At 36.5% G+C, this 18146-nt stretch overlaps 1 pseudogene across 1 annotated transcript; it reads left to right on the top strand.

Moving 5' to 3' along the window:
• The first annotated feature begins 4880 nt into the window (after positions 1 to 4880).
• On the top strand, positions 4881 to 8554 carry LOC107619736 (uncharacterized; annotated as a pseudogene). The gene is made up of 2 exons (XR_001615768.3): positions 4881 to 5022; positions 7082 to 8554. The product of XR_001615768.3 is annotated as an uncharacterized LOC107619736 (transcript).
• The last annotated feature ends 9592 nt before the right edge of the window (positions 8555 to 18146 follow it).

The raw sequence follows: 18146 nt of genomic DNA, 5'->3' as shown, positions 1-18146 counted from the left end.
AATTGTGATTACACTTTGATTATGTAAAATTCATTGCTCTTTCTTTCCCTGGCAATGGCACCAAAAACACGATGCCAATACCATGGTTCACAACTTCGCACAACTAACCAGCAAGTGCACTGGGTCGTCCAAGTAATACCTTACGTGAGTAAGGGTCGAATCCCACGGAGATTGTTGGTATGAAGCAAGATATGGTCACCTTGTAAATCTCAGTCAGGCGGATATAAAATAGTAATGGGGTTTTCGAAATTAATTAATAAAATAAGGATAGAAATACTTATGTAACTCATTGGTGAGAATTTCAGATAAGCGTATGGAGATGCATTCGTTCCTCTGAACCTCTGCTTTCCTGCTGTCTTCATCCAATCAATCTTACTCCTTTCTATGGCTGGCTTTATGTAAGGATGTCACCGGTGCCAATGGCTACTTTCGATCTCTCTCGGGAAAATGGTCCAAATGCTCTGTCACAGCACGGCTAATCGTCTGGAGGCATCACCCTTGTCGTTGGTTGCATCCTATTCCTCTCTGTGAAAATGGTCCGATGCGCTGTCACTGCATGGCTAATCATCTTGGAGGTTCTCGATCATACTGGAATAAGATTTACTATCCTTTTGCGTCTGTCACTACGCCCAGCACTCGCGAGTTTGGAGTTCGTCACAGTCATTCAATCCCAGAGTCCTACTCAGAATACCACGGACAAGGTTTAGACTTTCCGGACCCTCATGAATGCCGCCATCAATCTAGCTTATACCACGAAGATTCTGATTAAGAGATCTAAGAGATACTCATTCAATCTGATGTAGAACGGAAGTGGTTGTCAGGCACGCGTTCATAGGGAATGGTGATGATTGTCACGTTCATCACATTCAGGTTGAAGTGCGAATGAATATCTTAGAAGTGGAACAAGTGAATTGAATAGAAAACAGTAGTACTTTGCATTAATCTTTGAGGAACAGCAGAGCTCCACACCTTAATCTATGGAGTGTAGAAACTCTACCGTTAAAAATACATAAGTGAAAGGCCCAGGCATGGCCGAATGGCCAGCCCCTCTGATCTAAGAACCAGGCGTCCAAAGATGATTCCCAAGATTCCAAGATGTCAAATACAATAGTAAAATGTCCTATTTATAATAAACTAGCTACTAGGGTTTACAGAAGTAAGTAATTGATGCATAAATCCACTTCCGGGGCCCACTTGGTGTGTGCTTGGGCTGAGCTTGAGTGTTGCACGTGTAGAGGTCATTCCTGGAGTTGAACGCCAGCTTTTGTGCCAGTTTGGGCGTTGAACTCCACTTTGCAGCTTGTTTCTGGCGCTGGACGCCAGAATTGGGCAGAGAGCTGGCGTTGAACGCCAATTTGCATCGTCTATACGCGTTCAAAGTATGGACTATTATATATTTCTGGAAAGCCCTGGATGTCTACTTTCCAACGCAATTGGAAGCACGCCATTTTGAGTTTTGTAACTCCAGAAAATCCATTTTGAGTGCAGGGAAGTCAGAATCCAACAGCATCAGCAGTCCTTCTTCAACCTCTGAATCTGATTTTTTGCTCAAGTCCCTCAATTTCAGCCAGAAAATACCTGAAATCACAGAAAAACACACAAACTCATAGTAAAGTCCAGAAATATGAATTTAACATAAAAACTAATGAAAACATCCCTAAAAGTAACTAGATCCTACTAAAAACATACTAAAAACAATGCCAAAAAGCGTATAAATTATCCGCTCATCAGATGCCAATCATTCTGAACTTCAAAGGATAAAGTGAGATGCCAAAACTGTTCAGAGGCAAAAAGCTACTAGTTCCACTCATCTAATTGGAGCTAAGTTTTATTGATATCTTGGAATTTATAGTATATTCTCTTCTTTTTATCCTATTTGATTTTCAGTTACTTGGGGATAAGCAACAATTTAAGTTTGGTGTTGTGATGAGCAGATAATTTATACGCTTTTTGGCATTGTTTTTAGGTAGTTTTTAGTATAATTTATTTAGTTTTTACTATGTTTTTATTAGTTTTTATGCAAAATTCACATTTCTGACTTTACTATGAGTTTGTGTATTTTTCTGTGATTTCAGGTATTTTCTGGCTGAAATTGAGGGACTTGAGCAAAAATCTGATTCAGAGGCTGAAAAAGGACTGCAGATGTTGTTGGATTCTGACCTCCCTGCACTCAAAGTGGATTTTCTGGAGCTACAAAAACCCAATTGGCGCGCTCTCAATTGCGTTGGAAAGTAGACATCCAGGGCTTTCCAGAAATATATAATAGTTTATACTTTGCCCAAGTTTTGACGATGGAAACTGGCGTTCAAACACCAACTTCCTGCCCTATTCTAGAGTTAAACGCCAGAAACAGGTTACAAACCAGAGTTAAACGCCACAAATAGGCTGCAACCTGGCGTTTAACTCCAAGAGAAGTCTCTACACATGTAAAGCTCAATGCTCAGCCCAAGCACACACCAAGTGGGCCCCGAAAGTGGATTTCTGCATCATTTACTCATTTCTGTAAACCCTAGTTACTAGTTTAGTATAAAAACTACTTTTAGTGATTTATTTCATATCATCTTTTGATCATTTTTGAGACTATCTTTGTATCACTTTTGATCTCTTGATCACGTTTAGGGGGCTGGCCATTCGGCCATGCCTTGACCTTCATCACTTTTGTATTTTCAATGGTGGAGTTTTTACACCTCATAGACTAAGGTGTGGAGCTCTACTGTTCCTCATGAATTAATGCAAAGTACTATTATTTTTCTATTCAACTCAAGCTTATTCTTATTCTAAGATATTCATTCGCACACAAGAACATGATGAATGTGATGATCAAGTGACACTCATCACCATTCTCACTTATGAACGCGTGCCTGACAAACACTTCCGTTCTACATGAAAACAAGCTTGAATGCATGTCTCTTATTCTCCTGGTTCACGATCAGAGTCTTCGTGGTATAGGCTAGAATTATTGGCGGCCATTCCTGAGATCCGGAAAGCCTAAACCTTGTCTGTGGTATTCCGAGTAGGATCTGGGAAGGGATGACTGTGACGAGCTTCAAACTCGCGAGTGTTGGGCGTAGTGACAGACGCAAAAGGATCAATGGATCCTATTCCAACACGATCGAGAACCGACAGATGATTAGCCGTGCAGTGACAGCGCATTTGGACCATTTTCACTGAGAGGACGGACGGTAGCCATTGACAACGGTGATCCCCCAACATACAGCTTGCCATGGAAAGGAGTATGAATGATTGAATGAAGGTAGTAGAAAAGTAGAGATTCAGAAGGAGCAAAGCATCTCCATACGCTTATCTGAAATTCTCACCAATGAATTACATAAGTATTTCTATCTTATTTTCAGTTTTAATTATATTTTAATTATCAAAAGCTCATAACCATTTGAATCCGCCTGACTGAGATCTACAAAGATGACCATAGCTTGCTTCAAGCCGACAATCTCCGTGGGATCGACCCTTACTCACATAAGGTTTATTACTTGGACGACCTAGTGCACTTGCTGGTTAGTTGTGCGGAGTTGTGAAAAAAGAGTTGAGATTACAATTGTGTGTACCAAGTTTTTGGCGCCATTGAGATCACAATTTCGTGCACCAGAAGTGCAATGGTGTTACTTTATCGGTTATTGTTAATATGTGAATATGTGAATAGTTTGCTTTTGATTGATTGCTTATTTTTGCTAGTTTTAGGAGTCCATTTTGCTTATTCTTATTATCTTTTGTTTTTATTTCCTTTTTCTCCTATGGATTCTCACCCATTGCATTATGAGTTTGGTTGCTATTGTGTTATAGGGATTGAGAATTTCAAGTATTTGTCACCTAGATGGAATGAAGAGAATTCACAAGAAGATTGGGTGTACAAGCTTTGGAATCTCAAAAGCCATGCAGATTACAAACATGGGTGAAAATTCAAGGAAGAATTGAAACACAAGCCTCTTTGATGAGAGCTTCTCAATAAAGTCCAACTTAAGGACTCTAAATAGAAATGCTAGGTGGGAGACACCCCACTATGGTAAAACTTTCCAACTTTCCTCTTTTATTGCATTCTTGTAAATATGTATCTTGATTGGTAGCTTGTCTTTTTAGATTTTTAGTTTTTCAATTGCTTTTTTGAATAATTGATAATTTTGTTTGAATTTGTCTTTTTGTCATGAATTGCAATTTTGAAGTTTTTAATTAGTTGTGGATAGTTGAAGTAGTTTTGGTAGTTTTTATTTGTGCATATTTCAAGTATTTTGAGTAGTTAACAAATTTTGTTTTGGAGAATAAAACCTTGGTAATTTTAAAGTTGAATGTAAATAGTTGCAAATTTTTGTTAATTTTTATTTCTGTGAATATTAGGATGGTGGGTGATGTAAAAAAAAATCAGTTCGTGCATACGCACACTCAAAATATGCCCCTGCCCGTGGCCCTCGCATCGTTGGTACACACGCACAATCCACATTTCATTCATCCGTGCGTACGCGTATCCTTTTGTGCGTGCAATTACAAAAGCACAGAACCCCCCTTCTGTGCGAAGCCTATTCTCATTTCTCTTCACAAGAAACACCACCCCCTCCAACGTCTCTCGCTCTGACCCCCTCCCACTCCGTTTCAAATTCCCAGCACACACCTCCACCAGCCACCACTTCTGAATCCACCGCCGCCACCACCCACCGCGCCGCCGCGCGGCCACCGCGAAGCCCTATCTCCTCTCTCATCCCTTCTCTGTTCCCCATTCCGGATTCTCTTCTCCGCCACCACCAAACCGCCGCGGCGCCAGCCTCGTCACCGGTGCCGTCTCAACTATCACCACCTCCGCTTCGCCGCGACCGCCATTCCCCTCCCCCTGTTCTGTCGATTGCCTTCGAGCAGCAGGAACAGGGCATCTCCCCTGTTTCTTAGCCCTGCAACACGGCGCTACCCTTCTTCTTCGCCGCTTTAGTCTCTGAGTATCATCGCTGGTGCCGCCACTTTGGCCGGCCGCTTCCACCTTCTTCTCCCCTTCCCTTCCTCTGCTCTAATTCTGCTTCTCAGGTTTACCCACTTTCTTTTTCCTTTATTTTGTTCTGTTTCGTTTATCATATTACTGCTAGTTAATTTTGTTTAGCTTAATTTAGTTAGTTTATGCATGTTTAGTTGATTAGCTGGTTAGAGAATCTGAGCTGAATAGTGGATTTAGGTTTGTTTTTATTCATGCTGCTGTTTGGAAATTTTGCTGTTTCATTGATTTGCCCCTGTGCTAATTTGGGTTGTCTGATTCTTTTGCACCCCTGTTCTTGCTGCTGTGCTTTTGTTCATGGCTATTTGGAGTGAATCAGTTGCTAGATATTGTTAATGGTTGCTTATGCAGTGAGGGTGATTTTTGATAAATTTCTGAAATTGATTTGATCTTGCTGCTGCAATTTTTGTTCGCTGCTGATATTGTGCAATCAATGTTGCTTAACTGTGGGTTTTCAACTGTTGTTAACTCCACTGATTTGGTTGCTGAAGACTGCATTTTCTCTGTATTCACTATTTTGCTGCATTCTTGTAACAGTTGATCAATTTCTGGATGTGTTTGCGCAATGGTGATTTGTGCTCAATGTCTGCATTAAAACTGTTATTGCTGCTGTGTTTATGATTCAGTTTACACTTAATCACTTGACCCAACATGCTTATTTGTTTGAATTCATGTTGAATGCTTGTGATTGGTTGTTGAATCGAACAAAAAGAGTGCTGCTGAATTGTTCTTTGTTGATCTGTTGTGGTGCTGAATTTTGAACCATTACTTTTGTTCATGGTTCAAAGAATGTTGCTTGATGCTGTTGGTTTGGTTTTAATTGTTTGTTCATGCTTTATTACTGGATAATTGGCTTATTTATTTGGTCCATATAAATTCACACATGATTTTTGTGTTTTTACTAGTTAATGAATTCATATGGCATCTGAACTGATTGTTTGAGTTTCGGAAATAGTCCAATTTACTGCTGAAATGCTGTAGGATTTTTCCCAACCTTGTTTCATTAAATGATATTGTTTTACTTGGTGCAACAATATTCTAATTGATGGAATTCTGTGTCAAAAAGAATCTTGTTGTCTAAAAGGATTTTGGAAATTTCCTCAAGAGTCTTCTTACAAGTTTTGGTCAATTCTTTAATCTCTTTGCTTGTTTTAACTTGTATGTTATATTTAAGCATTGAACAATCCTTAATTGAGCTACAATTTGACCATAAACTTGGTTTTCATTTAAATTCAAGGCTCTTTTGCATGCTCTCACAAGGTTGGATTTCTTTTTACCTATGTGGCTGAATTTGATTCAATTTTCTCCATGCCTAAGTTGCCTTGAGTCACATAGTAAATAAGCTTGTCAATTTTTCATTTCAACCATGTGATTTTCATACCTCATATGAATTTGGTGTTTGAATCTCTCGATGTTTTTAACTTGCTAACACCAAATTGCTTAAACTTATGCCAATTTACTTGATTATGTGCTCTACATGTATATGTGAATCACTTGTTTTGGCATCTTGAACTTCTGAAAAGTGAATAGAAACTTGCTTGTTTTGACATTTTTGAAACATTTTGGAATTAAGGGACTTGTGACTATGCACCTAACTTTTGATTTTTCTTCCATTTCTTTTACTAACTTTTCCTTTCTTTTTACATAACATTTAACTTTTGTTTTCTTTTTCAACTAACTTTTTCTTTTCCTTCACCTAATTTTAAATTTTCTTTTCTCTTTCAATTAACCATTTTCCTTTTTACTAACATAACTTTTAACTTTTAACTTTCCTTTTTATTTTTCAACTAACATTAACTTTTAACTTTTAACTGTTTTCTTTCTCTTTATGCATAGTAACAATGCTCCTTCCTTCTTTTATTCTTTGATAAACAAGCAAGTTAGCTTTTCTCATGTCCTGAATTTGATTGGAAGTTGTTTGTGTTTGATTTAATTTGATTCTCATGTATCCTTCCATTCAATTTCTATTTTCTGTTCACTTCCGTTATATGTTGCTAGGTGATGCAGTTTCTGCTTGTTATCTATTTATCATACTTTCTTGATTGTGTGCCTCTAAATTATGTTTATAACCCCATTTCCTTTCTTGTTTTGCAGATGGCTGACAGAAAAGGAAAGGGTAAGGCCACAAGCTCCGGCAAAAGGAAGCGAACTTCTCAGTCCGCTGATACCTCTGATGCTGCATTCAATGCAAGGCGTATCAGTGGGAGTGATAGAGAAGCTCAGAATACAGCTCCCACTGATAAACATAAGTTCAGCAATGCATATTCGAAGCGGAAGTTTGAAAGGTTCCTAAAAAGGAACTTACATGTTGAGCGGGAACTCCATCTCCCGGATGAGTTGAGCCAGTATACGGATGATCGGATTGCTTAGTGGGGTTGGAGTTTCATAGGTCGGGAGCTTCCAACGGTGAATGAATCATGGGTCAAAGAATTTTATGCGAACTACTACACTGGGGCCCTTGATGCAGTTTACCTGAGAGGTCAGCAGATTCTGGTCATTGAGGAGACAATTGAGCATGCCCTCCACCTTGAGCTTGGACCGAGTGGTAAAGATGCATATGAAGAGGCTGAAGGTGATAGGCACATGAAGACTTTTGATTGGGACCAAGTCTTAGCTGTGATTGCTGAGCCTGGGAGTCGGTGAATATATGGTGCTGATAAGACGACTCCCTTGGGTATTCGTGTCCGTTCTTTGACATATAAGGCCCGTATTTGGCAGCAGCTGCTGTCTAACTATGTGATGCCAAGCACCCTTGAGACGAGGGTTATTGCAGATATGGCTGTTATGGTCTGGTGTGTCTTGGAGGGCCGTGAGTTACACCTTCCACGGCACATTAGACGGTCCATGGGGCGGCCTCACTATGTGGGCAACCTAGCCTTCCCGTGCTTGATTACTCAGCTAGCTACAGAGGCTGGGGTTCTTTGGATGACTACTGATCAGAGACCGACAGTCGCCGGCCATAAGAAGATCACTCCACATGGCGACTAGCCGGGACTTGAGCTAGCACTTGGACGACGCAGCAAACGGACACCAGCACCTTCTACAGAGGTGGGACCTTCCACATCAGTCCCTTCAGCTTCAGCACCTACCGATGCAGCACCCCCAGCATTCCTACAGCCACTCTTTAGCCTGATCCACCAGTTGTCTGACAACATAGCCAGTTCAGAGCGTCGCAACCAGTGACGTTTTGAACAGATAGAGCATCGCAGCCAGCGACGCTATGAGCATTTGAGGAGGCTTATTCTCTCCGGCGGTGTTGACATTCCACCTGAGCCTGACACTCCACCTGAGCGTTCTGAGGAGGCCCGAGACCCACCAGCAGATAGAGGAGCCGATGATAGTGACGAGTCTTTCCACTCCGCTTGATCTGAGCACCGAGGACGGTGCTACATTTTAAGTGTGGGGAGGTTGTCCTTCAGCAGCACATTTTGGGTGAAAAATTTCATTTCCGAACACTTTTGGTGTAGTTTTTTCTTATTATGCTTTTTAGTTGCTTTGTATATATTTTATCCTTTTTGAAAACCTTCTTTATTTAGTTTATTACTTTTTACTTATTGCACTTTTTAATTTTGCTTGTACATAAATTAGTATTATATAGTAGTTATGCATATTTTGACATTTTGCTCTTAATTTTAGCTTTTACATATGCTTTTTGGTTTTTAGTCTTGATTGTGATTTAGGATGATGTGATGATTGCACCTAGTTTGATTTCCTATACACTTGCTATTTTGGTTTGTTTGAAATTAGGAATTAAACTTAGGATTTTTGACATTTTTCCATCCTATCACATTATATACGTATATAGAATAAACGTTAGTCAATTTAATGAAATTTCCAAGAAACTTACTCTTTATATAGGGCATTGAAATTCAAATTGAATTGAGTTTAAATCTTTTGAAACTTGCATGATTTATACATTGTGGAATATGGTTTTTGAGTTGAAGAACATATGACTTGTGAGTTTTTTAGCCTTATTGTGTGGTTACACCATTTGACCACTAATTTTATTCTTGTGTGTTGCTCTTCTCTATGATTGCAATCTTTAGTTTGTTTAATTCTATATATCCATTGTTTAATGTATTCTTATGCATTTATGTGATTGGGGTCATTACTTCATTATAGCTCACTTAACCCAAAAAGCCTACCATTTCATTCACCTTTGTTTGCCACTTTGAGCCTTTATAATCCCCTTTTGTTCTTTATATTGCCGCATCACTAACCTTTAAGTGAAAAAAAATTAATTGTCCTATTTGAATCTTTGGTTAGCTTGGGATAGTGAGTGTGTGTGTCAACTAAGTGTGGGGAAGATTTGGGGAACATTGGTTGATAAAAATGTGTTTTATACTTATTGAGAAATATTGGGAATTTGGGTACATGCTCATGTAATATTATAGAAACCATATGCATTGATGAGTTGGTGTATATATTATGTTAAAAATAAATAAATAAATAAATAAAAGAAAAGAAAAAGAAAAAAAAAAGAAAAGAAAAAGAAATAATGAAAAGGGGACAAAATTACCCAAATATGAAATTCAATAATAATCAATGCATATGTGATGGAGTTGAATTTGATGCATGAGTGTGTGTATGGATGTAAAAGTGAGATTATGGGTAGCTAAGTTTGATATTAGAAGTTTATAGGTTGTGTGTGTGTTAGGTGATAATTTAGGCTAATCAAAGATTCAAATGCAAGCTCACCTAGCCATATATACATCCTTACCTTTAACCTTAGCCCCATTACAACCTTAAAAAGACCTCATGATTTTTGCATATGTACATTAAATTTTTGTTGATTGGTTAGATGAAGAACAAACTTTAGAAAGCATGATTAGAGGAGAATTGAGTGAATTGACCCTAAATACTTGAGTGACTAGAGTGCATACACATATCCGGTGAGGGTTCAATCACTCAATTCCATATTTCCACCTTTGATCATTGTTATCTTGCAAGTTTGGTTAAATTCTTTTATATGACTCAATTCAATTGTGAATAGAATTTGGTTATGATTGCCTTAGCCCTTGGTTGTATATAGATGCTTTCTTGGAAATTGATTTAATTAGACTAATTAAATACATATATATATAGTTAGATAGTATAGTTACATACATATAGGTAGATTGCATATAGTTAGTTACATTGAATAATTGTTGATTCCGCTTCTTATCTTCCTTTGGTATAGTATGAGGACATGCTATTGTTTAAGTGTGGGGATGTGATGAATCCACATTTCATGGTATTTATTTGCTTTAATTAGGTGGATTTCATTGACTTTTCTTGCATTTATCCATTGAAATAGCATAGTTTTATGATGTCTTCCTAATTTGTGCTTGAAAATGAAAACATGCTCTTTAGGCTTTTTATTGCTAAATTTTATTCACTTTGATCCCATTTGGTGCCTTGATGTATTTGTCAAGTGATTTCAGATTTTCAAGGTAAGTTTGGGTTGAAGAAATGAAGAAAGAGCATCAAAAAGGGGAGAAATCATGAAGAAAATGAAATTTGGAAGCTGCTGCAAAGATGCGTACGCACGCATCACAGTCACTTCGTGCAAGGATGCGTACGCACCAAATGTCGTGCGTACGCACGATGGAAAGTTTGAGCAACCGTACGTACGCACAGTAGGTCGTGTGTACGCACGCATGCATGCACGTGAGGTCATTAATTGCAAATCGCTGGGGGAAATTTTTGGGCCTCCAAAGCCAATCCAACTCATTTCTGAAGCTATTTCAAGCCAAATTGAAGAAGGATGAAGGGGGAGCACTTAGGTTTAGATTTTTACATGTTTTAGCTTAGTTTTCTAGAGAGAGAAGCTCTTTTTTCTCTCTAGAATTAGGGTTTCTTAGTTTTATTTCTCTTTAATTTTTGCCTTTAATTATTGTTTTAATGTAGTTTCCTTTTATGTTTTCATGCTTTTCTTGTCTTTCTCTTCTTTATTTCTCTTGTAATTTTCTTTCTTTTGTCATTTTTATGTTATGAACACTCTATGTTAATTTTACTTTCAATTAATGCAATTTATGTTTCATGTTCATTTATTGCTTTCTTTAGTTGTTGTTATGATTTTCTTGCTTTTGGTAGTTAGGAATTTATTTTATTCCAATTTAATGTTATTTTATTTTTATGCACACCAAGTGTTTGATAAAATGCTTGGCTTAGTCTTTACTTAGTTTTTCTTAACTCTTGGTTTGAAATTGATGACTTTGGTGATCCTTGAGTCATTGATGTCCATTCTTGTTTGATATATTAGAGTAGTTAGTTGATTTGGTTTCCCTTGACTCTATGTGACTCATTAGTGTTGACATAGGACTTAGGGATTGAAATTAACTATGCCTATTTGACTTATCTTCAATGTAAGGTTGACTAAGTAGGATTAACTCTTCATCATGTGTTTGTGGTCAATGGCTAAGATAGGTAATCTTAGCTCTCAATTACTTGCCAAGAAGTTTTCTTGCATTTGAAGTTTCCTTTCCTTGCATTTAATTACTTTGACTTTTATTGCTTTGACTTTTAATTCCTTGCATGTTTATTTAATTGCTTTGATGTTTAATTTCTTGCATGTTTAATTTTCACACTCTTGGTTGAGAAATTGGATGTTTGGGTGGAATTGAGTTGTGGATGTCCATTCCGCATTGTGTGAGAATGGTTAATTGGTTTGGTTTCCATTGACGCTAGTCTTTCACTAAGTAATTAGTGAGTTGCCTAGGATTTATGGATTGAGATCAATTACGCCTTTTGACTAATTCTCAAGGAGGATTGACTGATTTGGATTGATTCCACACAATTGTCATATTTGTGGTCCATAACTAGGATAGGAAACCTAGATCACTTCTTGCCAAGAGTCCTTTTTAGTACTTAATTTTTCGTTTTCATTGCCTTTACTTGCCTCCTTTTAATTTCTTACAATTTATATTTCTTGCCATTCACATTCCTTGTCTCATGCCATCAAACTCTCTTGATCCCCATAGCCAATAATATAACACTCAATTGCAATTTCTAGGTAGAATGACCCGAGGTTTAATTACTCTCGTTTATTTTGTATTGAATTTAACATTTGATTATGAGAATTCATTGTTGGTTTGGAGTATGCTACCAACGAATTAATTATTGTTTTGATCGATTCCAAACCGACATAAAATTCTCATCGTCAGTCCCGTTTTGACATGTAATCTTGTTCGTGTCGTGTAGCTTAGTACATTGTTTTCTCTTTTATTGGTTATGTTAGAATTCCTTGCTTTTTAGATTTTCCCTTTTAGAATATGATTTGACTTTGTTCCCAACCATACTTATTCATATATATATTTATGCTTGATTATAATTCTGATTATTCACTTGAAAACACTTGGAACCTTTATCCTTAATATTGCTCATATTTCTCTTTACGAATCGTGAGTTTTTTTTTTAGTTAGCTTTGAACTTGTTTCGCATAATAATGGTCCTTAATTCTTTGAAAAATGTTAGAAGTTATTCTTTGATTAGCTTACACTGAAGATAGGTGCTTTAATCATGCCACATGATGTACGTATTGCTTATTCTTCGATTTATCATCTTTTTCGCTCCTTGTTTCAATTCTTTTTGGAACCAAATTTGATTATCTATCATTGTCATTATTTATACATTTCTTCATAAATTCTGTACCCTCTTATTCGATCTTAAATCTGTTCTAGCGTAACACATAATTCTTAATACTTAAGTGATTTGAAACCATGAAAGTTACAATTCGTAGCAAGCTAATTGTGCGATTTGGTTCTTCTGCTTCGCCTCCTACAACTTATGCCTATTCTACAACTACAAAAATAATCACTTTTAGTGGCCATTTATTTTACTTTTAGTGGCAATAAAAATAGCCGCTAATACATTTACCGGCAATTAGACATTAGCCGTCTTATGCTTCGCCGCTAAAAGGTTTTAGTGGCCATTATAACATTTGCCGGTAAACACCATTTTAATGGCCGCAAAAAGTATATAACTTTTAGGGGCAATTTTTTTGGCAATTTGTATGGCCACTAAAAGTAATTCTAAGATGGAAATATTGTTCACTTTTAGTTGCCGTTACTATTGTCGCTAAAATCTATTTTACCAGCAATTTATATGGCCACTAAAAAAGTTCTAAAATTATACTATTATTCACTTTTAGCTGCCGTTACTATTTTCGCTAAAATCTTAATTTTTTTTAATTATACTCACTTTATTAATTAGAACTAACAACCTATATTTTTTCTATAATAATAATAATAATGATGATGATGATGATGATGATGATGATGATGATGATGACGACGATGATGATGATGATGATGATGATAATGATGATGATGATGATGATGATTTGCATTTGAATTTTGACCAGGAAAATTTGAAATAAGCTTTCTATTAAAATGCTCCTTTTGACAAACTAGAATGTTAAAAGTGGTATTTGTCAATACATAATAGAGGTTTGTTTGTCATTTTATTGACTTTGAATACATTTTGCAGAAAATTAAAAAAAAAAGCCAAAATATGCTCAATTCTTCTAGACCAATGCTGCAGCAAAGCCACCAACTATGAGTCTCACAGCAGTTGCAGTGATGCCAATTCCTATAACACCATCTGTATAACAAATTGAAATTTAAGTTAATGTTCCAATGCATGGTGAGAAAAGCTTGAATAAGAAACAGGTGCATTATGTGAGAACATATTCCATTATATCTACCTAATATAAGTGCATAGATTCAAGTACATCATCTGAATGGGAAAACAGAAAGCAACAACCCAGGAAACAAGGTATGTCTACAAACCACGTGTTGAAATATTATCACAAAAATAAAATAGAAAATTTCTCTAACAAGAGTGATGAGCGGATAATTTATACGCTTTTTGGCATTGTTTTTAGATAGTTTTTAATGTGTTTTAGTCACTTTTTATTATATTTTTATTAGTTTTTAAATAAAAATCATATTTATGGACTTTACTATGAGTTTGTGTATTTTTCTGTGATTTCAGGTAATTTCTAGCTGAAATTGAGGGAGCTGAGCAAAAATCTGATTCAGGCTGAAAAAGGACTGCTGATGCTGTTGGATTCTGACCTCCCTGCACTTGGAATGTATTTTCTGGAGCTACAGAAGTCCAATTGATGTGCTTTCAATTGCATTGGAAAGTAGACATCCAGGGCTTTCCAGAAATATATAATAGTCCATACTTTGCTCAAGGATAGACGACGTAAACTGGCGTTCAACGCCAGTTCCATGTTGCAGTCTGGCGTCCAGCGCCAGAAACAGGTTACAAGTTAGAGTTCAACGCCAGAAACAGGTTACAACCTGGCGTTGAACGCCCAAAATAGCCCAGGCACATGAGAAGCTTAAGTCTCAGCCCCAGCACACACCAAGTGGGCCCCAGAAGTGGATTTATGCACTATCTATCATAGTTTACTCATTTTCTGTAAACCTAGGTTACTAGTTTAGTATTTAAACAACTTTTAGAGATTTATTTTGGATCTCATGACATTTTTAGATCTGAACTTTGTACTCTTTGACGGCATGAGTCTCTGAACTCCATTGTTGGGGGTGAGGAGCTCTGCTGTGTTTCGATGAATTAATGCAACTATTTCTGTTTTCTATTCAAACACGCTTGTTTCTATCTAAGATGTTTATTCGCACCTCAATATGATGGATGTTATGATCCGTGACACTCATCATCATCCTCAACCTATGAACACGTGCCTGACAACCACCTCTGTTCTACCTTCGATTGAATAAATATCTCTTGGATTCCTTAATCAGAATCTTCGTGGTATAAGCTAGAATCCCTTGGCAGCATTCTTGAGAATCCGGAAAGTCTAAACCTTGTCTGTGGTATTCCGAGTAGGATTCAGGGATTGAATGACTGTGACAAGCTTCAAACTCACAAGGGCTGGGCGTAGTGACAGACGCAAAAGGATCAATGAATCCTATTCCAGCATGAGTGGGAACCGACAGATGATTAGCCGTGCGGTGACAACGCACCTGGACCCTTTTCACTGAGAGGACGGATGGTAGCCATTGACAACGGTGATCCACCAACACACAGCTTGCCATAGGAGGAACCTTGCGTGCGTGAAGAAGAAGGCAAGGAGAAAGCAGAGATTCAGAAGACAAAGCATCTCCAAAGCTCCAACATATTCTCCATTACTGCAGAACAAGTATTTAATTAGTGCTCTTTTATTTTTCGCAATTCAAACTGATAATTATAATTGACCTCCTGACTAAGATTTACAAGATAACCATAGATTGCTTCAAACCAACAATCTCCGTGGGATTCGACCCTTACTCACGTAAGGTATTACTTGGACGACCCAGTGCACTTGCTGGTTAGTGGTACGAGTTGTGAAAAGTGTGATTCACAATTCGTGCACCAAGTTTTTGGCGCCGTTGCCGGAGATTGTTCGAGTTTGGACAACTGACGGTTTATTTTGTTGCTTAGATTAGGAAAAATTTTTCTTTTTGGTTTAGAGTCTTCTATTATTGTTTTTGGTTGAAATTATTTTTTTTTTAAATCCTTATTTTCTCTTTTTAAATTTTTCAAAATTTTTTACTAATAATTGAGTTTTTCTGTTTGAGTTTAGTGTCATGTTTTAAGTTTGGTGTCAACTGCATGTTTTTATTTCCCTTTAAATTTTCGAATTGCATGTTCTTTGTTCTTTCTTAATCTTCAAGTTGTTCTTGTTTATTTTCCTTGTTTGATCTTTAGTTTTTCTTGTTTTGTGATTTTTCTTGTTTTTCTTGTGCATTTTTGAATTATTAGCATCTAAAAAAAAGATTTATTTATACCTTGTTAAAACACTTTAAATTTATAGCTCAATTGGCTAGAGCGTGGTGCTTATGTTCTTGGTAATTGGCTATCCTCTTTTTAAAAAACTTTTTCAAAAATAATTTTTCTTTGAATAAATCTTGTGCCAAACTTTAAGTTTGGTGTTTTCTTGTTGATTTTTCTTTAGTTTTCGAAAGTTTTATTTTGGTTTTCCAAAAATTTTAAGTTTGGTGTTCTATCTTTATGTTCTTGTTGTTCTTGTGAGTCTTCAAAGTGTTCTTGAGTCTTCTTGTGTTTTGATCTTAAAATTTTTAAGTTTGGTGTTCCTTGGTGTTTCCCTCCAAAATTTTCGAAAATAAGGAGCATTAGATCTAAAAATTTTAAGTTTTGTGTCTTTTTATTGTTTTTCTCTTTCCTCATTGAATTCAAAAATATCTTTTTCCTTTATTTTAATTGATTTTTCGAATTTTCCTTTTAAAAATTCAGATTTTATTTTAAAATTTTTTTATTTTATCTTATCTTAGTTTAAAATTTCAAAATTCCAATCTTTTAAAAAAAAAAACATATCTTTTTCAAAATCTTATCTTATCTTATTTCAAATTTCAAATTTCAACTTCCAAAATTCAAAATTCAAATTTCAAAATTCAAATTTCAATTTTCAAATTTCAAATTTCAAATTTTAAAATTAATTTTCAAATTTAAAATTTAAACTTCAACACTTTTTAATTTAAATTCCTGATCTTCTCTTACCTAGCTTATCTTATCTTTTCTAATCTCAAATCTGAAAATCAAATCTTTTTCATATCTTTTCTTTTTTTATTTTATTTTATTTTCTTACAAGTATCTTTAATTTTAAGACATATCTTTTTCAAAACTTCCTAACCAATTTCTCTCTCTTCATTTTTTCGAAAATCCTCACACACATTTTTTTCAAATCTTTTTAATTAATTAATTTAGTTTTCAATTTTTTTATTTTATCTATTTCTTTTTCTTCTAATTTTTGAAAATATAGTCAATTTTTCATTTATTTTATTTTATTTAATTTTAATCTCGGCTTTCAAAAAAAAAAATATTTGCAATCCGCATCATCTCCCTTTCTCCATCATGGATATAAGTGGAAATGAACAGTCCAGAAGGACTCTGGGGTCATATGCTAACCCTACTACTGCTTCATATGGGAGTAGTATCTGTATACCCTCCATCGGAGTCAGTAGCTTTGAGTTGAATCCTCAGCTCATTATCATGGTGCAGCAAAGTTGCCAGTATTCCGATCTTCCACAGGAAGAACCTACAGAGTTTCTGGCACAGTTTTTACAAATTGCTGACACAGTACATGATAAGGAAGTAGATCAGGATGTCTACAGATTATTACTGTTTCCATTTTCTGTAAAAGATCAAGCTAAGAGGTGGTTAAATAACCAACCTAAAGCTAGCATAAGGACATGGAAACAGCTGACAGAAAAATTTCTGAATCAATACTTTCCTCCAAAATGGATGACACAGCTAAGGCTGGACATCCAAGGCTTTAAACAAGGAGATAATGAATCTCTTTATGATGCCTGGGAGAGATACAGAGAGATGCTAAGAAAATGCCCCTCTGAAATGTTTTCAGAATGGGTGCAGTTAGACATCTTCTATTATGGGCTTACAGGGAAAGCTCAGATTTCTCTAGACCACTCAGCTGGTGGATCTATACATATGAGAAAAACAATTGAAGAAGCTCAAGAGCTCATTGATACAGTTGTCAGAAATCAGCATCTGTACCTAAGCAGTGAATCTTTCATGAAAGAAGAGGTTAAAACAGTAACTGCTGAACTCAGTCCTGCAGAACAAATTATAGAATTCAATCAGCAATTAGACTTTCTAACAAAACAGCTGGCCGAATTCAAGGAGATACTACAAGACACAAGAATGGCTAATCTGAATATGGAAGTACAGTTGAAGCAAACAGAACAGCAGTTATCAAAACAAATAACAGAAGAGTGCCAAGCAGTTCAATTAAGAAGTGGGAAAATATTAAATACCTCACTTCAAGGCAGCAGGAAGCCAAGAAATGAACAATCAGCTATCCAAAATCCCTCTGAGGACAGTAAGAGCCCAGAGAGGAATAACTCTAGTGTTCAAACGCCAGAAACAGGCAAGGAGTTGGCGTCAAACGCCCAATGGAAGCTCAGTTCTGGCGTTCAAACGCCAGGAACAAGTAAGAAGTTGGCGTCCAACGCCACTCCAGATTCCAACCCTGGCTTTCAAATGCCAGTGAGGGATCAGACACCTGCAAGTGCTGATAATAAATCCCTCAAGAAGGCTTCTCAACCTACCTCTGTAGGAAATAAACCTGCAGCAACTAAGGTTGAGGAATACAAAGCCAAGATGCCTTATCCTCAAAAACTCCGCAAAGAGG

The sequence above is a fragment of the Arachis ipaensis genome, chromosome B9 (genome assembly GCF_059453495.1).
Source record: "Arachis ipaensis isolate K30076 ecotype BB chromosome B9, ASM5945349v1, whole genome shotgun sequence".
NCBI lineage: Eukaryota > Viridiplantae > Streptophyta > Magnoliopsida > Fabales > Fabaceae > Arachis > Arachis ipaensis.
Note: the sequence above shows the minus strand (reverse complement) of the source record. Positions and strands in the feature narration are given on the sequence as shown.